General features: G+C 46.8%; 2 long non-coding RNA genes across 3 annotated transcripts in view; one reads left to right on the top strand and one right to left on the bottom strand.

Annotated features, from left to right (window-relative positions):
- Positions 1 to 2,383: 2,383 nt before the first annotated feature.
- Positions 2,384 to 4,758, bottom strand: LOC146816585 (uncharacterized). The gene is made up of 3 exons (XR_014962467.1): positions 4,685 to 4,758; positions 3,776 to 3,858; positions 2,384 to 3,411 (listed from the first exon to the last, which is right to left on the bottom strand). It is a non-coding gene; the product is annotated as an uncharacterized LOC146816585 (long non-coding RNA).
- An 8,468-nt stretch (positions 4,759 to 13,226) lies between these two features.
- LOC146816584 (uncharacterized) overlaps positions 13,227 to 22,957 on the top strand; it is a 47,209-nt gene continuing 37,478 nt past the window's right edge. The window contains exon 1 of one of the 2 annotated variants that reach the window (XR_014962465.1): positions 13,227 to 13,345. This is a non-coding gene — a long non-coding RNA (uncharacterized LOC146816584). Of the gene's footprint in view, positions 13,346 to 13,745; positions 13,867 to 22,957 lie in introns of those variants that run through there. The other variant, XR_014962466.1, reaches the window with a different exon arrangement.

Genomic DNA, 22,957 nt, shown 5'->3' with positions numbered 1-22,957 from the left:
ACAGGATCACCAGCCAAGCATGAACCACTACAAATGTCCGAACTTCCAAGAGCAGCTTGGACAACATTAGCAGCTGATTTCGTTTGGCCGCTGGACACAGGCAATTATCTGTTTGTGGTCATTGATGGGTATTCACGATTTCCTATAGTGCGCCATGTGTCATCAACTTCAGCAGCAGCAACCTTACCAATACTAGATGACATATTTGCAGCCTGGGGCTCACCAGAAACATTGAAAACAGACAATGGTCCTCCATTCTCCGGAGAGGAATTCCGCAGATTAATGGCCTACCTAGGGATAAATAATAGAAAGATAACTCCGCTGTTGCCTCAGGCAAATGGAATGGTGGAGAGGTTCATGGGGAACATCGAAAAGGTAGTTCAAAGAGCGAAAATGGCGCAGATATCACTTGGCCAAGCTCTGTGTCAGATGCTATGTGACTACAGAAACACGCCCCATAGCTCCACAGGGAGATGCCCGGCGGAGCTAGTACTGGGAAGAAAAAGCAGGACGAGACTACCACAAGTATAATCAATCGTGGCACCAGAACACAGCAGCATTGCAGCAAAAGACAGAGGCGAAAGAAAAGATGAAAAAATACGCAGACGCCAAGCGACACGCTATCCCGTCACACCTAAAGGAAGGGGATACAGTGGTAGTGCGTCAATGACAACAAAGGAAATCTGACAGCATGTTCTCCAAGGACCCTCTAACAGTAACAAAAGTGAAGAGCCCAATGATCATGGCAGACTCAGAACACCAGAGGATAACACAGAACAGCTCACACTTCAAAGGACTGAAGGAGAAGAATGAAGAAGACCAAGATGAGGAAACAGCAGAACAAGAAGGGTCGGAGCACAACAGACAGGAAACACACAATAGTGAGGGACTAGCAGAAGAACAACAGATGGAGGCCGGCCCAAGAAGAGCATGCAGACGGCCCAAACGACTAATAGAAGAAATGTAATGGTTGGAAGCACACCGGCATGTGCCCGGGCAGATTTGCATCTATTTCTATCTACCAATCTCTGTGTTTCGAATTTCTTGTCATTTCTTTGTGACAAAAGGGGGAGATGTAGTGACCTGGGGAAGGGCACTAGGACCCTGCAATGGACAGTGGGAACAGTAGGGAACCGGACACCACATCCGGTCAGGGGTGTGGGGATGGGCATTGTGGAGAGACAGGGACGAGGAGAAGATGTGTACATGACCAGCTGGCTACACAAAGGAAATAATAAAGAGATCACGACTCCCGTGGACGTGACACGTACTAGGACCCTACTCTTCAGCAGTCTCCTGCTGTTGAGCTCTGCTTCAGATCCACCCTGCAGCTTGCCCCACTGACTACTCGTCGACGACCACTTATTCTCCATAAAAGTTTTAAAGTCAGAAGGTAAACTATCCACTGTGATGAACTGGTTCCCTTTATCCTACCAGTGCTCCATCACCATCAGCCTTAACTTTTGACTTTGAGCAGATACCAGCAGTTTTACGCTTTGTGCTTTTTGCCACTATTTTTTATTCTGAATTCAAAAATGAATATGTTTTGTTCTAATTATTTGATTTTTATCACTTTGCTGTCATTTTAGATGTAAAAATATTCTGAATTTTTCGATATTGGTTTACAATTGTTTTTGTGTTGTGTTTTCACTTCATTTCAGTTTGAGAAATGGGATACATTATTTACACATTGCTTCTAAGTTAAGCCTAGAAGGTTTTTGCAGGTTAATTTAGTGAATTTTGTGGTTCACCCTACAAAGGACTGTGATTATTATTTAAGGTGGCTTCTCACTTTTTACTTCTCTCAACTCCAATTTTTCACACCCATGGAGTGGGGATTGAGTAAACTGATTTTTCTTAGCTGTGATGGACAGGTTCTTGAACGAACAACAAGAAAATGGGGCAGTGTAGTCTTCCCAGTTGCTGCAGTCTTCTCTAGTAATCAATATAGTATGCATAACATACACCCAGCCAATAGTGGACTACGTAATCTAATCACCACTCTTTTCATACAGCAAGCTTCTGGCTACACATCCTTCAAATTATACCCACTATCAGTGGCTTCTATTTCATGCCTGAAGCAACTCATTCCATTGTTCAACTACTGTCATGTCACTTGTGACTTAAAAATTCTGGCTGGCTTTTTACTAAAGCTCCTATTAAGGAAAGCCAATAGATTTTGCTTTACTGATTAACATACAAATACATATTTACAGAAGACCATAGCGACCCATAAGTCCTTGCGAACTGGGTGTTCCTAAGCAAAAAAACTGTGTTCACAAGGAACTCATTTACCAAAGTGATACAATCTCTGCAAGAAGGTGTAGCTTGCTTTAATAAATCAAAAAGACAAAGACAAATATACAATAGGACCTTAATTAAATTCAGACTAACACATTTATATAGATTTGAATTCAGGAAACCCACACCACAAGGTCTCAAAGCCGTCCTCATTTCAGCCTAAATGAGTATAGTTTATTTTGCATTTATAATAAGCATAAATATCAAAGACAGCTTTCCAAAAATGTATTCTAAATATTTACACTAAAAGCAGTTCATACGTGATTCAGTGAACCCCATTGAAGTGACCATAACCTAACAGTGCTGTACAAAATACGTGAAAGAAGGGGGAATGGGTTATTGGTAGTAACAAAAAAGGGGTTCTCTTCACAATTATAATATAATAATTTGTATGTATATTTGTTCAGCTCTCTCTTTATCCTAGTCGACGACGTTTGGACTCTCTCATGATACAGGGTCTCTTTAGGGCAGGAATTCTGGGGTCAAGGAGTAGCACAGAAGTTTTGCTAAGCGTGGATGTCTTCTGGGGCGAAATCTGGTAATTTCAAGTGGTCCAGAGAAGAGGGTCCAGGATTACACTGCCAGTGACTTAAGGGTTCTGGCAACAGAGGTGCCGGTTCCGAGGACGAAGTGGGTGAGTCCGGTAATCTTGTGGTTACTTCAAGGGATCCGAAATATTTTAGGTGGTTAGTAATCCAGTTACTATGTTCAACCATCAAAAATCAATTAGATCTGACGGCGCAGCGCTTCATGGATCCAATGTGGTTTTGGAAGTGAGTAAGTCAATTACTGTATTCCAACCTTCACAATTATTTAGTTGTGAAAGCGCGGTGCTTCAGAGGTACATCCGATCATGTGATCGGATGTACCTCTGCTGCGCTTTCACAACCTCTGCCGCGCTTTTACTACTAAATAATTGTGAAGGTTGGAACACAGTAATTTGCAAGGAGGGAGGTTGAGAGGCAATATTAGCATGCAGAACGATGTAAAGAATACAGGTACAAAAACAATCAAAAGTTGTTGGTTGCAGTCTTGGTGTGCCTTTACTTCAAATGCGCTTGATTTGCATCTGTGTAGACAGCCTACGTCCAAACAACGGCTTCTTCAGGGCTGTAATGGCATGCAATATACAGGTATTTTAGACATCTATGTTGCAAAGACAACAGTATTTAGTGTGTGATTGGAGAGATATGGTGGGAGAGAGAGCAAAGAAAAGGAGTGGAAAAAAGAGATGGTTTGGGAATTGGACACTCATGGTCCAAGAAGAGAAGGATCGCAAAGGAAACCTACTTTAGTGAATATGTGGTGGAAAGAGAGAGCGCGAATGGAAGTGAGGGTGAGGGAGGAAGAAGGAAAAGGAGAAGTATCCAAGCCATATAAATGAGGTTTATGGTTAAAAACCAACGTTAAAAAACACACCCAAATGCCAGTGTGTGAAATAATATCTGAGGAGTATCATAGTTTGCCAGCTTACCGATTAAAAGCACTATGTATGCTGTGCCAAGATAATGAGCATCAATGGTGCGTCCAGTGTGGGACGATTGGTAGTGAAGAGGCCTATTGTTGGAGAAAAGAGGGCGTAAGTAGAAATTATGGTTGCCACTAATGTGCCAGTGGTAAACCAAAGGTAAAACATGGACAGTAGACATGCCTCAGGCTCAAGGGACTGCCTGTATGTCTTTAGTTGGAAGATCCCAGGTTGAAACATGAAGACACAAGGCCAAGGCATTTTCAAATCAGAACAATAATCTGTGGGAATGGTTAAGACCTAAAGTCAGCTGGGGCAGAATGGGCGAGCCACATGGAAAACAGTGAAAATAATAAAGATGCACCTTTTAACGCTAACATAGCCGGATGGTATTAAAACTATGCTATGTTTCAAAGGGTCTGAGGTGTCAAGGGCATAGTGATAGGGGTTAATGCTGAGCCGAGCCATTGCCCAAAATTGACACATCGATATCAGAAACCATTAATTTAATGTGAGGCAATATCAGACAGTGTTGCAGCCATGCTAGCAACGTTATGTCCGCGAATGTCCTAAAGGTCTAAGGCGTCACAGGCAGATTGGAAGGCGGTCATGTTAAGCAGAACCGCTATCCGATCTAGTATTTGAAGTCAATATGAGTGCATTGTTCTGATGCGTTAATACGGAGAGGCCCCCAGACCAACGGGCAAGCACCTGTATTTTTATAATGATGACAAATACGATAACTGTGATTGTGCACGATAAAAAAAGAATATGCTGCAAGCACCCCTATTATTCACATATTGTTGAGAAAAAAATAATAAATCGGTGATTCCGTGTGAAAAAAACAAAGAGTATGAGGCAAGTGAGTTCTGTGTGTTTTGATGTAAAGAGCTCCCGATCTGCCCCCAAACTTACTTGTATAGTTACGCAGTGTAGCGTGGAAATGTCCATCTCCAGCTGGCGACCAAGTCTCTATGGGATAGCCAATGAACGGAACCCTTCCCGTTAGCTCCCACCATATAACATTTTAGGTGTGTTCCTACTTCCGGTTAATGGAAGACTAGACCGATAACCACCCAAGTTGGCAATGAAAGAGGGTGGTTTCTGGTTTGGGAATCAATTCCGCGCAACTATGAGTGTAAGGTGTTTAGAGAAATTAATTATCAGCCTAAGCGCAGCAAGAGGTTAGGAAACGTATTTTTGGACTATGCTTAGGAAGCTGGCCAAACTGGGTCTGGTGTGGGGATAGAAAAAGTTACTGCGTAAAAAATATTATTCTAAGGTATATTTAGAGAATCGAACTCAGAAACTTCAGTATACGAAAGTGACGCTCTGCTTACTGTGCTAAGCAAGCTGCACAGACAAAAGTAAAGCATTAATCTTGAAAGAGACTCAGCTGAAGTGGAAAAATGCGCTAGAGAGCTTTTAATGTGAATATCATCAAGTCACTCATTAAGAGTGACTGTGAAGACGCGAAGTCAGGAGTAGTGTCAAAAAGCAGTATAACGACGTTGTCAGGGCTGTATGGCTGTATCGATCCCGAAAGAAGTCATAGAGGAGGCAAGTATCAGTGATATAGGGAGTGACAGAGTGCTTATAAATGGTAGTGGAAGAGGGAGAAGGAAAAGTCAAGGTGCCTTAAGTATAGGACCTCATCCGTAAAACAAGGGCTAATCTACGTACATAGGCATTTCACATTACGAAGTATAGAGGGAAATTCCCAGGCAGAAAGCTTGAAAAGACACACTATGAGTTAGAACAAATGTAAAGTGTAGCCCATATGTTAGAACATGTACAAATTCAAATTGAGCAAAAAGCTGTATTAAAATGATTAAAAATATTTTTTATTTTTGAGACAATTACAACCCACAACATACAATCCTATAAATGGGGCAAAATTTCATCCCCACCCTACAAGTTAATCTCATTACTGTTATGATCTAAAATACTACACAGAGAGACAAAGACAGACAGTTCAATTTGTCATTATTTTAACACATCCGTTGTAAAATTTCGAAAATGCTAATCTTTGGAACAATCAGACTGTACTGTATCTCAAAGACGAGGCCGTTAGTAAGGATTGTGTTCATGAACAGCGTCGACGTGTTTCGATGGTTCTATCTATGGTCCATCTTTATCAAGACAGTAATAACGTCCTTCTTGTTGTGGGCACTGGTTGGTTGCCGTGGTTACTCACTCCTATTAACAGTAAATCAGGATGGACAAATCAATTGACACCTTATAACTACATTTTTCATCCATTGTGTAACTTATTGTTCATCAATTATATCTAAATAAAACCCTTCTTTATTTTTATCAATTCTCATACTGGCGTAAATATAGCCTTTGTTATCAAACAACATATCATTTCTGTATGTATTACACCATCTTCCTATTATGTTCTATCAGATGGGCTTTAGAAATGGGCTTAACAAACATGGCCGCAGCCCTTAAAACCCGGACTACCCCAAAGAAAGAGCAGCGGGATTACCTTATGTCATAACGGGCTGTTTCCTCATGATCGATGGGTCATTGCCATTAAAAATGGTTAAAGTCTACAAAGATATAAGGATAAAAAGGTAAGTATGTCAAATTGACCATACTTGTCTTATGTTGTGTAATGAAAATTTAAGAAAAAAGACTGGGATTATCCCAGTTATTACCTCTATAAGTGCAGACGGTAGTCTAGTAAAAGTTTTCTTTTAAAAAAAAAACGGAGGTGCCCTCATCCAATTTGTGCTTGCATGTGTCATTAAACCTAAACATTACAAAAGAAATATCGATTGTGGTATCATTGTTTGTGGAGAATGTCAAATATATTTCTACACGAAATATTCTTTGTTTGGGTTATTTCCTTTTATTGCTAATCTCCATATTAGATATTTTGTACTTAGTTATATGCGGCTATTCCGCGTACCTATTATTGCTCATTATCTATTTCTTCTATGCATACATATAAACATTTGTTCTCTAACTCAATATTTTTATTTATCTAAGTTTGGGAGAAAAGTTCTCGGCCTTCCCTGTTGGTTGTGCACCAACTAAGTTGCTGGCCGTATAGTCTCCAAATATCTACAAAAAGACGTGATGGTCCCACAGACTGCCCGCTCGAAACTACTGGGGCATCACGACCCACCTATCGGTAATGGAAAAAAACTTTTTTTATGATAGGTTGGTCTTGGGTTTGGCCCCTTGTTATTTAGAGTAAAGAGAAAGTCATTTAAAACTCACGAGTGTCTTTTACTGGCAGTGGGCTTCCCACTTGCTCACGTGTTCTGCGGGAGGTGTACCCAGCGGACTAGTTGCGCTAACTCGTGAGTACGCGGTGAGTGTCCTTTTCCCAAGACCTATACGATGCATAGAGATAGGAAGTTTTAAATGACAATCACGTCTTTTTGTAGATATTTGGAGACTATACGGCCAGCAACTTAGTTGGTGCACAACCAACAGGGGAGGCCGAGAACTTTTTCTCCCAAACTTAGATAAATAAAAATATTGAGTTAGAGAACAAATGTATATATGTATGCATAGAAGAAATAGATAATGAGCAATAATAGGTACGCGGAATAGCCGCATATAACTAAATACAAAATATCTAATATGGAGATTAGCAATAAAAGGAAATAACCCAAACAAAGAATATTTTGTGTAGAAATATATTTGACATTCTCCACAAACAATGATACCACAATCGATTTTTCTTTTGTAATGTTTAGGTTTAATGACACATGCAAGCACAAATTGGATGAGGGCACCTCCGTTTTGTTTTAAAAGAAAACTTTTACTAGACTACCGTCTGCACATATAGAGGTAATAACTGGGATAATCCCAGTCTTTTTTCTTAAATTGTCATTACACAACATAAGACAAGTATTGTCAATTTGACATACTTACCTTTTTATCCTTATATCTTTGTAGACTTTAACCATTTTTAATGGCAATGACCCATCGATCATGAGGAAACAGCCCGTGATGACATAAGGTAATCCCGCTGCTCTTTCTTTGGGGTAGTCCGGGTTTTAAGTGCTGCGGCCATGTTTATTAAGCCCATTTCTAAAGCCCATCTGATAGAACATAATAGGAAGATGGTGTAATACATACAGAAATGATATGTTGTTTGATAACAAAGGCTATATTTACGCCAGTATGAGAATTGATAAAAATAAAGAAGGGTTTTATTTAGATATAATTGATGAACAATAAGTTACACAATGGATGAAAAATGTAGTTATAAGGTGTCAATTGATTTGTCCATCCTGATTTACTGTTAATGGGAGTGAGTAACCACGGCAACCAACCAGTGCCCACAACAAGAGGGACGTTATTACTGTCTTGATAAAGATGGACCATAGATAGAACCATCGAAACGCGTCGACGCTGTTCATGAACACAATCCGTACTAACGGCCTCGTCTTTGAGATACAGTACAGTCTGATTGTTCCAAAGATTAGCATTTTCGAAATTTTATAACGGATGTGTTAAAATAATGACAAATTTAACTGTCTGTCTTTGTCTCTCTGTGTAGTATTTTAGATCATAACAGTAATGAGATTAACTTGTAGGGTGGGGATGAAATTTTGCCACATTTATAGGATTGTATGTTGTGGGTTGTAATTGTCTCTTTTTAATGAATTATTGCATACTTTACTAAGAAAGTATTTTTACATTGTTTTTTGTAAATACAAAAATAAAAAATATTTTTAATCATTTTAATACAGCTTTTTGCTCAATTTGAATTTGTACATGTTCTAACATATGGGCTACACTTTACATTTGTTCTAACTCATAGTGTGTCTTTTCAAGCTTTCTGCCTGGGAAATTTCCTCTATACTTGGTACAAGTACCCTATTTCCCCTGGCTTTGACAAGGGGTCCCTCTCATTCTCACTTTCAAACATTTCACATTACGTACAGAGAAATCTGTCATTACTTATCCATATGCAGTGCGAATGTCCTTTAAGCCCAGGACAAATACCGGGATGTGAGAGAAGCGTTAGAGGTCAAAACAATAGCACCAGCAGGAGGCAACACTCCCCACCCCCCACCATAGCATGCATGTTCTACGCATAAATAAAACACACCACACAAATTTTGTTCGGGTAAAAAACTGCTGCAGGTTTATTACATACACCGTTATGTAATATGGTTGGTTATCTTACGGGCGATCCAAGGGCAGGCAACCATCTGGGCCGCCTGTCCGCCTGATGAGCCAAGCAGCACTGGGGCGAACCCCATCTGTGCTGCCCCTTCGGTGATCCTCTTCCCGGATCACGGTCCCTTATTACTCACGCCTCTTTCAGGGCGGAGGATAGCAAGGTAAGCCCCCGGTTGTTCAGGCCCACAACCGCCCGAAGGAATAACGGGGCACCGACACGGTTTTCCAGGAACCTCCCATGAGGCTCCTGGGCTCTGGCACCCCATATGGTGCCGCGAAGAGGTACCCTTCGGTACCCATTTGCTTCCAGATCGCCCTTTAACTCCGCCACAGCTCTGGAGGCGGCCACCATCGTCGCCAGAGCCCCCCACCAAAATAGCTATAGTCTTGCCCGCTAACTCTCCTGTCTAGAGCCTCCTGCAAATCTAGATGAAAGGGAACATCCCTACTGGTTATCGATGCCCCATCTATATCCAAATAGCCCTAGACGTTAGCTTGGATCAGCTAGTGTCTGAAGAAACAAAAACACCCTTTATGCCTGTGAAGTTGTGCCAAGCACTATACAACTAACGCCGCAAAGTTCCACTGCGTCACATGACTCAGCCCCGTCCCACTCAGGGCGGGACAGTTTCAGACACCCTGGCTCACGATGCACCACCACTTATTTGCTGATCACACTGGCTGCCGCCCTTCTAGCACCGTGTGTGGCTGGACACATGTGTCTCCCATCTCTGGGACAGCGGCTCACTTGTTAGGAGACCGTTCCTACCCCGCTTGCCGTCTAGGCTATTAGGGCTGGAAGGATTAAACTTAGCCTTGGCACCATCCCTTTACTTGCTAAATCAATGCGCACAGGGATGTCCATAACCGGCGTATGATCACTGAGCACGGCTAAACCCCAGCACTTGCCCTGCATCCACCCAGCTGTAACGCCAGAGACACACATCTTAAACCTCTTTACTGGCTTATGCCACTTGGCACCCTTCTGGTTGCAGCTTTGTGTATTTGTAAAGCGTGCATGCCCCCGGGGTACGATGTCTCATCCTGTGCTTTGTGTGATCTTGGCCCACTTTGGTGTGAGCAGAGCCCCGTGAAGTATACTTGGCTTCTAGGCCGATAATACACAAGAGTTGGGTGAGAAAGATGAAACCATACTTGCCGAGCCCCGGCCAAAACTGACAACCATTTTACCATTTGTCATCAGTAGCACATACATCAAGAAGACACTGATAAGGGCCACACGCATAACTCCTGGTGGCCAAAGGACCTTGTTGGCCAAGCAGCAAAATCTTCGCTCAATGCAATAATACGAAACAGACTTCATGGCGCACGCCACCCACGCACCAAGCAGGAACCGAGGTTTACACCGAACATCTCAACTCCAAAGGAAAGGCACCACAAACCCAATCCCCTGGTCAAGTCACTCACCAAGGCACCGCAGAAGGATCCACCTCTGAACAACACCTTCGATGAATTTCAATCTCAACCGCAAATGGGACCATTACACTAAGCAACACCACCAATCAACGGAAATCAACCATACCCCCCTGTAAAACAGGTAAAGTGTGTGTGAAACCCAGCCGTGGCCAGTCGAAACCATGGACGTAGTTTGCCTGGGGCAGTGTAGAGACGTGACCGGTACCTGGCAACCTGTCCCATCCATCTGAAAATCGATAATCATTAACCGAATGCCTGGTGACCTAGAAAAGGCATAACGGTGACAGCTCCCCGCGGTGCAAAGGCTCATGCTATAAGAGGAAACCTCAAATAAGGTGCATTCCTTACCTGCATTTGCAACAATCTGGCATGGCTGACCCGTACGCTGGCGTTTCGTGCTAAGCTTAGTGTGCTGCCGGCTGGTGTTTAGCTGCATCTGACATTGCCTCCAGCTATAAACTACAAAACCACAGTACACCTACAACAAGCCAGTACCATTGGCTTTAACAATGTGTGTTAGATGAATAAGATAACTGAAGCCACAATTCTGGCTTGCTGCGTAGCATATTGATAATGCTTCCATTCTGAACTGGGGGACTATCATCTTTACGTGTTGAACGTTGCAATCAATGTCTCCCTTCAACGCATAGCAAGCTCAACCGCAAATGGGACCATACCCCTAATCAACACCACCCATCAGCTGACATCCACCCTACCCCCTGTAAAACAGGTAAAATGTGTGTAAGACCCAGCCACAGCCAAAAAGGGGGGGGGGGTGGTTGATGTGATGAAGGGCATGGATTAAACATCCAAGCTGGACCTCTTTGCTCAGCATGGTGTGCTGCATAGTTCTGTCTCTTCTACCCTTGGGTCCAGATATATAATCAACCGTAACATGACCCCTACAGCAAGTCAGGACCCTTGACTTTCAATGGGTGATAGTTGCATAAGGAATTAAGCAACCACCTATGGCTTTGTTGTAAGAATATGGACCATGACCTGTGCAAGGGTCAGCAGACAACACTGGCCCCCGCTAAACTGCCATAGTGAGCGCACCATGCGCACAAGAGAGGCCCTATGAGTCACACGGATGCAGCAGGACCCGGCCAGTTTTAGAAGACACCAGCAGCGCAAAAGAAGCCATGGTTAAGCTTCTGCAGTGCTACTCCAACCAGATGCACCCAAATGTTGGGTGCAAAACCGAACATGAGAGACTATAATTACCACCAATTAACTACCTACCCTCAGCACGCTGCTCGGGGGTTCCCCCTAGCTGAGATCCCCAAGACATTGGCCAATGACCCATGCGCGTGTCTGTAGTCAACGGCGTCCTTCGCTACATATCCAGAGGGCGGGCACCATGCGCACCAGGAGGGCCCTCACATGAAACGGGTGGTGGTATAGCACCAAGCATCCCTCGCCCTGCGAGCCAACGTAACTATCCATGGTACATTAGCAGCAGTTTTCAGCTTATACCACCCAAATTAAAGAGGGTGAACATGAACGAAGTTCACATCTACGCACCATTTGCAGGAACATATCGTATATTATGTAAATGAGCCCTTCTAAAACAAAATATAAATTAAATAAACAAGCAGTTTCATTAAAAAAACACTGGACAGCAGAGCCAGTGGACGGCATCGCTCTAATCTGTTCTCAGCTGGCATTGTATTAGTAAAAACAGTGGAGCACTCGAATGCCATTCATAAATAATATGTTCCCCAGTGCTTTACCTCCTTCAGGTATAATAACAGTAAAACAGTGCAGCACTGCCACCCGGTGGCCTACACAGCCTATGGCACAAGTGCTGTGCTCGACCCATCGGTAAGTAAAATGAACTTGAGTGTTGTTTTTGCCCGACCCCGTTAAAAAAGTGCTGAAGGATGAACATGGTGAAAGAGGGCCAGTCTGCGAGCTAGAGCTCGACACGCCATGTAAATAACCAGTGGATGTGGTGCCCATGGTGATGGTTGCCAGGCCTGTCTGGAACAGCACCTTGCATCCCTGTTGATCCCACATACATGGAATACCGACCGATCTGCCTATATGCAGGCTGCTATGCAGTTTCCATCTCAAAATACTTTCGGAATCTTTATTCGCGCAGTATTCTATTTTCTTAAAAATTAACGACCCCCTACAAAGGCGGAGGGGTGGCATTCTTGACATGTTAATTAACGCTGCTCTATATATGCACGAGACCACCTGATGACCAGTAATATGTTGTAAGTCTGTACCCGCATGTATAAAACAATTACGGCTCGCACACGCCAACTTAAACGTGCCTGAATTACTGGGCTGCATTCGTTGTGAGCTAGGAAATCTGAGTGCCATTAATGTAACCGAAACACAAGTCTATTCGCCGTGCTTCGACAACATACCTACGCAATGGTGTTGCAAGTGAATCCAAGCTATTGGGCAGAGTCTGCACAGGGGTTTTCATATTTACTCAATTACCTTGGACAGTCTGGGCTGATTGACACTTTGAGGCAGCAAAATTGGACCTCCAGTCACGCACTTGCTCAGCAAGCCTGTCCTCAAGCTCCCAGTAGGGGATGAGATGCTGTAGAATCTCGGATCATTCTGTGCCGGACCAAACCCCTAACCCCCCCCCCACCCTTCAGTCCGCAAGTAAAATATCCCCACAAACTGTGGTACTCCGCACCAGAGAGGCTGTGGACGTAGCAGGATGAAATTACAGGAGTGCTACGCGGTTGGTAGGTTTAACCACCAATGAAAGTGAACTGTTTATTTAAGATTGCGCCTGATTATCCACTGGAACACGTGTTTGTACCAGAACGGGAAAACTACAGGCCAGAAAGAAAAGCGTTTATAATGGTGCTGCCATAAAAGACCATAAAACCCCGCACCAGCACCCCCCGGAGCTCGAGCAGCGAACACGCCCTGAAAGGACTTGCACAGGCGCACTGTAAGCATGCAGGACACCCAGGCCCGGACTGGCGATGCCGGGCACCGGGCAATCCCCCGGTAGGCTGCCAGGGGTGGGGGCCGGTTTTGTTGCTGGGATGGGCGGGGGGCCTATTTTTGTGCACTTAGTACTGTTCAGTAGTCACTTTACTCACTACTGTACTCTGCTGCATCTCACTCTCTCCTCGGCTCGCTCCGTGGGGAAAAAAGCACAATTTAATCGATCTCTGCTGCATTGAGCAGCATTGCCATGATTTTCGGAGGTGGGTCGGGTCTCGTGTGCGCGCGCGATGCGCAGATGACTCCACCGCCGCGTCTACGGGACCTGCTCTTAGGTTTCAGTTCACCCACCTTAGGGGGGTGGGGCGGGCGCCGTGGCTGTTGGTGGTGACACATGCGCATTGGGGCTCGCACAATTAAAAGTGCGCGTGACCCCCTGATTCCAGAACCCAGAGGCTGAGACCGTGACAACGAGAGGCCCTCTCTCGCAGTTGCCACCCCTTAATTTAATTATTATTATTTCTAGTTATATCTCCCCCTGGCCCTGCCTGTGCCTGTGTCCCAGTGCCGCCCGCCGCCAGGTGCGTGGTGTTTGCATTTTTGCAAATTGCATTTGTAATCAGATAATGCACAGCAGAAGGTGTGCAGTAGGAGCGTGGGGTTAATGGGTAGGACCGAAGTATATGTAGGCAGGGAGCTGAATAAACATCGGCCATAAAACTGCTTGTTTCGCGCTGACCCGTTTAATAAGATTTTGTGTGTTTTCAACTAGATCAATATTCTTAGAAGCAGTTCCGTGTTACAGTTTGGAGAGGCATTATTCTAGTGCAGCACTTTTGAAGTCAGTACTAGTTTGTTACACTAGGCATTCTTGCCTTTTTTTGTTGTACAAGAATGCAGTTGTGTTGATGACATTACCTCTTTTGATACAGTATTACCTGTGGGCGTTACTTCGGCTGAAGTTCACTGTTTCAAGTTGAGCCAATTTTTGAAATTACAAAACGTTTTTAAACATGTTTGGGCGGGAGACATACATATTTAGGGACTGCAAAAGAACAGTTCATCCTACTTAATTGATCTAAAAAATTATTGAAAAATATTAAATGATATGACCCGTGATACAGTTTGTAAATTTTAACGCTTCACTACATGTTTCCTAGAAATTACAAATATGGCCCAACTAAGAGACACAGAGTTCCATTTAATGTACCATTCAGTCCGATTACAGTAATGCCTCATTGTCTCCATTTCAAATGATCCATGGAACGTGGTGATTCGACTGTTGTGTGAGTACAAATAATTGATTTTCAATGGCACCTGCTTTGCTGTATTGAACGAATGCTCTCGTTAAGCAAAATTATAGCATTGCAGCCTCACAAGCAACTTACTCAATACTAGGCAACCGCTGGATGGGCAGAGCTGAAGACCAGAGTGCCACCACAGTGGGACAGGAAGCGTGCATATATGTTTGTAGTATTAGCTCCATAATCCATTGTCATTGATGGGGGGCAGGCAGGCAGCTTATTGGAGAGATAATTTCACATCGTGTCTGCGCGTTTTTATTGTTTGCCATTGCCTTTGTAACATGACATTTCATCAGGAATGCTGTTTATGTGCTGCCGGAGTGAACAACATAGCGCTAAAACGAGGTGGCTTTTTCTGCACAGCCCGGATAGTGCACCCATTGTTCACTCACGAGTTGACTAGTGCCCCATACAACGTGGTGATTTTATGGAGTGATGCAATGCAAGGCAATTTTTTTTAATGAGATTCCATTACGGGGTACATTATACTAAAGTTCCACTTTGGAAGTAGATGTCTGCATCCTATACAGCACCAAGTTTCCTTACTCTAAGTCTCTGATAAAGATGTGAGAGAAAGTTTGGTCTGTGAGATATATTATGTTAATTTAAAAGGGGTGTCGAGGAACTTCATATGCATGTAGGCTGGAGTTGGGGGATATCATCTCTCAGGTGTTGGCTGCAGTCCGAGATGAATGATTTGAAACACTTGGTGGAAGGGTCTGAGATAAAAAGCTACTGATTGCAATCAGTAGATGAGAATGTTGTGGTCACAGTGTTGAAGGTGACGGAGACGTGGGGGCAGGAGGAGGGCTCAGGTCTGCTTCTTCCAGTAGGTTGTCCCGTACTTAGATCAATGTAGTATTCTTTGTCTAAAGTGGAAGCCAGATCGGCTTGTGTTTAGGATTAGTGGTCTTGAAGATGTGCAAGAATTATTTGTTTCCTGGAGTTTGGCATTCTAAGAGAGTCCTGCAATGTGGCAATCATTATTAGAGTAAGTTCGGATTGATCAGCGATACTTTAAGGCTGTGGGACTTTAATGTCAATAGTAACTTTACTAATACTTGTCAGGATTCAATAGTTTTAAGCCTCGGCTACAGGCTCTTTTGGAGTCTAATTGTCTCCTATACATTCTAGAGACAGGGTAGAGTTTGGGTCAGCTTCTTTCTTGTGACTGGAAGTTTTTGTTTTCGAGCTCACTTCTTTCCTCTTGTTTCAGTAGTTTTTGTCTGGTCTTCTGTTTGTCCTACCTGCAAGCATTCAGTCTCACAGCGTTCTGTTTGGTTGATGTGTTGTTCCACTGCTGACATCAGACCTTTTATTGCAGTGCACATGAGGGTCTATTTTGATTCTCTCTCCTCTCTCCTCTCTCCTCTCTCCCCCCTCTCTCTCTCCCCTCTCTTCTTCTTAGCCCCAGTGCCTGCACTTTTCTTTTAACATTCCCTCTCCTTTTTCACTATGCTTCCTCTTTACCTGCCCCGCCCCACCTAGTTTTCTATTGCCCACCACACTATTGGTGGCTGGCCATAGTAAAAAAAAAATGTTTTACCATTTTAAGATGGCCTCCCGCAGAAGCATTCACATCCGGCATCTTTAAATGGGTTTGTTTCAGGTGTACAAATCCAGTGCAAAGATGGCCACTGTGGATGTGCATGCATCCACGGTAACATTCTTCAAGCAGAATTTGTAAAAAAAAAAAAAAAATTCAAAAGTGTTTAAAGATGGCAAACCACGGTTGCAAGCACAACCAAGAAGGCCACCTTTGAAGGTATGAAGTAGTTTGTAATAAGATATTCCCATTCACCTGCCACTCACATTCTGAATTTCTGTAATCTATTCTGAAGCAAAACCCACAGACACACATCCCGGTTTAATTGATAGCAGCTGGTGTTAATCCTGACAACAGAAATGCTCTCTAGAAGCTCTTGAATTCCCCTTGGAGCTAGGTGTGTGCTATAGCAAAGTCATAAAATAAATATCAATAAATAGTCAGAAGCAACTTGATGCTTTAAAAGTTAATACAATCTAATATGTAATGAAAAATGTGTTGAAAAATGCTTTGTTTTGGCCTTTCTGTCTCCCAAATTTTCTCGGGGGGGGACAAGTTCAACCCCCCACTCCCCCAGTAGTGGTTGCTCACTGCGCTTGCTCACTACACACCATGTGGGGGGCTGGTCTCACTTATACTTTGTTCTCTCTGATTCACTACTCGTGTCTATTTTTGGTGCTCTCTGAAAGAATGTCTATGGTTACATATGACTGGGTGGGTAACCTGGTGCTCTTTAAGTTCATCATCTACTATTTACTGTGCTTTGAAAGTTGATAAAATTGAATATGTAATGAAAAATGTGCTGTAAAATTCACCATTTTGGTCTGTTGTTTTCGGAAATTTTCTTAGTAGCGGTCGGGCAAGCTTGCTGCGCTCGCTCGCTACGCGCCGGACGGGGGCTGGTCTGCAAAAATTTGCCAGGGCTGCTTTCAGTTCCCAGTCCGGCCCTGAGGACACCCAGGCCTCGGCCATGGCCTCGAAGGTAACGGAGTCCGTTCCAGGCCCCGCCACAACTCCATCGATGTCCCCCAGCTCGTACCTAAAAACAATTCAAGCGCCAGCCCCCGAGTGGCACGCATGTCTCCAAAGCTGCACCCATATTCCCATGATGCAGTCCATCACCCCATGGCCCCCCCAACAACACGTCGGACCTCCGGGATCCGCAAGGCCGCTGGCTATTCCATGACGCTCACACTGGGCCGGACACGCCCCCACAACCCCTATGCCTAGATCGACTTAAACTCCGAATTGTCTGAGTCAGTATCACACGGCTCACTGCGGGTAAGGCAAGGAGAGCGTAAACTGACGAATCCTAGTCCACGCTGGTGGGCATTACATTGAGGGACACCCTGCCTCACCTAATACACTACTCACTAGAACCTACATAAGTGCCAGTAGAGAGAAATAAAACCCGCAGGCATACTGATAACTTGGGGGACAAGCGGCGTGCGCTGCACAGTAACGTAGATTAAAGGCACCCTGCATTGCCCCGGGCACGCATGACGCTGATGCGAGGAAGGAGTTCTCCGAGCTGGGGAATGGGCAGTTTGCAACTGAGCACACTTTCACCGTGAAAGTGCTTTCACTACCTCCCAATAAAACCGATAACCAGAAGGGGGTAAGCACTGGTAATCCCACGTGCGCCTCTTCTACCCCACCCCCGGCCACGGAGCCTCCGCGTGGATCGAGTGAAGGCGCATAGGGATGGAGGAACAGGCGGGGCCCCTCATCTGGGAGGCTGCCTGGAGACCCGTGACGAGGTTGCTACCCTCGGCCCTGAGTCCCACCAACTCCCGCAAGGGAGGGACCGGGCACGGGAAGAGTGGCTTCCCTAATCCGTTTACACTCCTCACCCTGGACGCACCCGGGAGCCCCAGTGGGAACGGTGACATCACCCGCAGCAGTGTAGAACGGGCCGGTAGTCGGAGCAAGATAAGGTCACGCTGGCATGGAGGAGCCAGTCAGATGCTGAGCAGGGACGTTATCGGGCAGCGACGGGAAAGGGGCCGCTAAGTCACGGACCGGAATCCCAAAGTCTTGCGCTACCCCCCTCTTAAATGTAAATGTGTATGTGCTTATATAGCGCCGAATCACCCCTAGGGGTATCTCAGCGCTGTACTCATACCGCTGTAGGAACCCTTCCTGGCTTTCCGTGTGAAGTGTCCACTCCTGGGCACCCCCATGGTGAAGCCAGGCATCCCAGCGCTGTTGGGGCCGATGTGGAGATTAAGCAAGCTATTGCCCAGAGTTGCAGCGTGGGACCCATGATTAGAATAGGCACTGAGGCGAGAATATCAGGTCCGAGGAATTTATAGCCCGAGACCCTGCCGCGGCGGGAATCGAACCCTGGTCCCAGACCAGTGCTCTGCATCGAGGTCTGCCGCTCTAACCATTGAGCCACACTTCTCTTCACCTTCGCCGGGCACAAGAGGCATCAAGGGGCCTACCAGATGCTCCTGAGATACCCGTTGCTCTTCGTGATCACGGAAAAGATCACCACGGCGTCTAGGTCATGAACAGCATACTTCACAGACGGCGTGTCGGGCACGCAACACCGGAGTGCGGGGTCATACCGAAGCCCAAGACGATGGAGCAAGCCCCGGGCATTAAAACTCAGGGGCAGCCTGAACCGGTCGCCCCCAGCTTTCTGCACCCCCCCCCCACACAGCCCATGCTGCGGCCAGCACGACCTCCAGGCCTCCGCTAGGCCCAGACAATACACCCACGGAGTCCTACGAACTCCACAAGCTGTGCTTAAAGTCAGAGGGGGGGGACAACCTCACCTCACAACGCCACCCTGGACAAGCACGATACGATCCCATGAAGGCGACCCTCTGCGCTGGAAAGACCACTAAGACAACGTTGTGCCCTGCAGCACCGCCCGGCACCCCACACGAGGGCGCACGCCCAGACCCAGCCGACCACTGCAATTGTGGCTGGTGGAAGGAAATTATACATTAGCCCATACGGGGTCCACCCGTGACCTTCAGGCCACCTCATGGCTGTACTGACACCTCTAGATGAACCAGCTCAAGGGAGAACGCATCCATTCGGTACTATGCGCTTTACTTGTACCTCATTGCTTAGGGAGGCGATGAACGGCAACACCACTCACCTCCCTCTCGAGCTGCACGCTGGTGCCAGGGCTATATCCAGCTTGTGATGAGCTAACGTTCCTCTGCTTGCGGCTGCTGTTAGGGACGTGGACCCCCATACTGTCCTGCCCCCTCACGCTCCCTCGCCCCAACCCCTACAGGTACCGAACGAGCGGGGCTCCCGCGGGGGCCGGACGGGAACTTGTCACTGGGACGGGGTTCCACATGGGCAATGGCCCGCGTGGTGGGACCCCAAAAGATGGGGGGAGGAGGGTATGATAACTAACCGCGCAATCCCTCCTCGACGACTTCAGCAGCACTCCCCTGCAGGGCCCACAAGACGGCGTGTCCAGGGCACAAAAGAGGAAGGACAGAGGGTGGGGGAGGCCTATATACCCCCCCTGTTCCTCGCGCCCCAGAAAAACCGCGCCCTGCGTGCCGCACGCCCTGGCTGCCAGGGTAGGGGGACTCCTCCCCAAGGGGGTCCCCATACTTAGCAGGGGGTGGGCTGGTGCCTTGCTGGCACTAGAGGCCCACCCCTCTAGGGCACCCTGCGGGCGCCAGGGCAGCCGCATTCGTAGGGTCATGTAATAAAAGGCATATGAAGTCATATTGGTACAGACATGGTTAAGATTAAAAGAAACACAGGCGAATGTAACATACATACAAACATGGCTAGTGCAAGAACTGAGAAATGCATCAGTAGGGTTACAGTGTCACACATCCAGAGGTTCTTAGCTTGGATCAGCTAGTGTCTGAAGAAACAAAAACACCCTTTATGCCTGAGAAGTTTGTGCCAAGCACTCTACAACCATACAGTCCTGACAACGTCGTTATACTGCTTTTCAACACTCATCCCAACTTCGCGTCTTCACAGGCATTCTTAATGAGTGACTTAATGATATTCACATGAAAATCTCTCTAGCGCATTTTTCCAGTTCAGTTGAGTCTCTTTCAAGAGTGACGCTTTGCCTTTGTCTGTGCAGCCTGCTTAGCACAGTGGGCAGAGCGTCACTTTCGTAATCCGAAAGTCCAGAGTTCGATTCTCTAAATATACCTTAGAATAATATTACCTTTTACGCCGTAACTTTTTCTATCCCTACACCAGTCCCAGTTTGGCCAGCTTCCTAAGCATAGTCAAAACATACGTTCCCTTACCTCTTGTTGCACTTAAGCTGATAATTCATTTCTCTAAACACCTTACACCCTTCATTGCCAACTTGGGTGGTTATTGGCACTGCTGCTCAAACCCCTGCAGTTCCTCCGTTGTAGGTGCTCCCCCTATCCCTCCTGTTGCCTCGTGTGCCCTCATTGTGCTCCTGTTTTTCTTCCTCATTCCTGATTATTTCTCACTGTTTTATTTCACTGTTTATTGTGCCCGTGTTGAGCCCCGCCCCCTGATCCTGCCCACTCCCGCCCCCTACCTCTGCTCCCACCCCCCTCCCCTTCTTATGGCGACTAAGGCAAGCCCGTCTGCGCCGGTCTGCGCCTGGACCGCGCCCAGCAGCAGACCCCCTGGCCCCTGCGACCCCCACAAGTCCCGACACTGCCAACACCCTCCACGTACTCAACGCCGGCTGAAATTCCACCTGCTTCCAGGCCACCCCAAAGCTCGCCCACGGACCCTTCACCTGCCGAAACTGCAGCTTCACCAGCCAGTGCACACCTGCACGTCCTACCGATCCCAACACTGCAGGCCACAACCATCTCAGCTGCATACAACTCAACACCCGCTCAGTCCACAAGCACGCTGTCGAACTCTGAGATCTGCTTGACTCCTACACCCCGGACGTCGCCTTCCTGGCAGAGACATGGATGAACACCACCTCGGCCCCTGCCATAGCCATCCCGGACAGCTACAAGATCACCCGCAGGGACTGAAACAGCAAACCAGGAGGAGGAATCGCCATCGTCCACAGGAACACCATAAGAATCTCAACCAACACCGAACACTCCCTCAGCATGGCTGAACACCTACACTTCCAGATCCACGTCAATCACAACACGACCTCCAGAACTCCAAGCACACCTGCTGAAGACTCGATAAGCAGTGGCGCAATGACCAGACACCAGACAACCACACAGCCATCAGGAACGCCAGATGCAAACACCACGAACTCATCCAATCCGCCGAAATAATCTCCTGCAAGGAACGCATCGACAACAACGCACACAACAGCAAAGAGCTCTTCAACATCGTGAAAGAACTCGCCACGCCCAGCTCCAGCTCCAGCTCCAATGACGTCCCGCCGTCACAAGAACTCTGCGACTCCCTGGCCACCTTCTTCCACCGCGTGCTCGCAGATATCCACAACAGCTTCGACATCCAGATGCCGACACCCCCAACTCAACACCCACCAAACACACTGACCTGCTGCTCGCCTGGCAAAACGTCATCTACGAAGACACCATCAAAATCATGAACACCATCCACTCCGGCTCACCTTCCGACCCCTGCCCCCGCCACATCTTCAGCAAGGCAAGCTCCCTCATCGCACCCCAACTCCGAAAGATCATCAACAGCTCCTTCGAGACCGCCACCTTCCCAGAGAGCTGGAAACATGCCGAGATCAAGGCCCTACTCAAAAAACCAAAGCCGGACCCAAAGGACCTCAAGAACTTTCGACCCATCTCCCTGCTCCCGTTCCCGGTGAACGTTATTGAGAAGACTGCCAACAGACAACTGACCCACTTCCTGGAGGAGAACAATGTCCTGGACTCCTCCCAATCAGGCTTCCACAGTAATCACAGCACCGAAACCGCCCTCATCGCCGCCACTGACAACATCAGGACCCTACTGTACAACGGCAAAACCGTGGCCCTCATCCTCCTGGACCTCTTGGCCGCCGCCACCACACCCTGCGCACATGCCTCCACGACGCAGGGACACCAGACAAAACCCTGAACTGGATCACCTCCTTCCTCACCGGCAGAACCCAGAGAGTCCGCCTCCCCCCTTTCCAATCCGAAGCCACAACGATCACCTGCGGCATACCACAAGGATCATCCCTCAGCCCGACCATTTTCAACATCTACATGGCACCGCTCGCAAACATCGTCCGAGCACACCACCTCAACATCGTCTCGTATGCCGATGACACCCAGCTGATCCTCTCCCTCACCAAGGACCCAGCCACCAACAAATCCAACCACCACGAGGGAATGAAGGCCGTCGCAGACTGGATGAAGACTAGCCGGCTGAAACTGAACTCAGACAAGACAGAGGTCCTCATCCTTGGCTCAACCCACTCCGCATGGGATGACTCCTGGTGGCCGGGCCATGCTGGAAGCTGCCCTGACAGCCACCAACCACGCACGCAACCTGGGGTTCATTCTGGACTCAACGCTCTCTATGACCCAGCAAGTCAGTGCTGTTCCCTCCTCCTGCTACAACACCCTCCGCATGCATGCAAGATCTACAGATGGATCCCCACCGAAACCAGAAGGACAGTCACCCAAGCACTCGTCAGCAGTAGGCTGGACTACGGCAACGCCCTCTATGCAGGAACCATGGCTACACTCCAGAAGAGACTCCAACGCATACAAAATGCCTCTGCACGCCTCATCCTCGGACTCCCTCGCTATAGCCACATCTCCACCCACCTGACAGATCTGCATTGGCTCCCGGTCAACAAGAGGATCACCTTCAAGCTCCTCACCCACGCTCACAACGCACTCCACAATGCCGGACCAGCATACCTCAACAAACAACTGTCCTTCTACACCC

This window comes from Triturus cristatus, chromosome 6 (assembly GCF_964204655.1).
Source record: "Triturus cristatus chromosome 6, aTriCri1.1, whole genome shotgun sequence".
Classification (NCBI taxonomy): Eukaryota; Metazoa; Chordata; class Amphibia; order Caudata; family Salamandridae; genus Triturus; species Triturus cristatus.
Note: the sequence above shows the minus strand (reverse complement) of the source record. Positions and strands in the feature narration are given on the sequence as shown.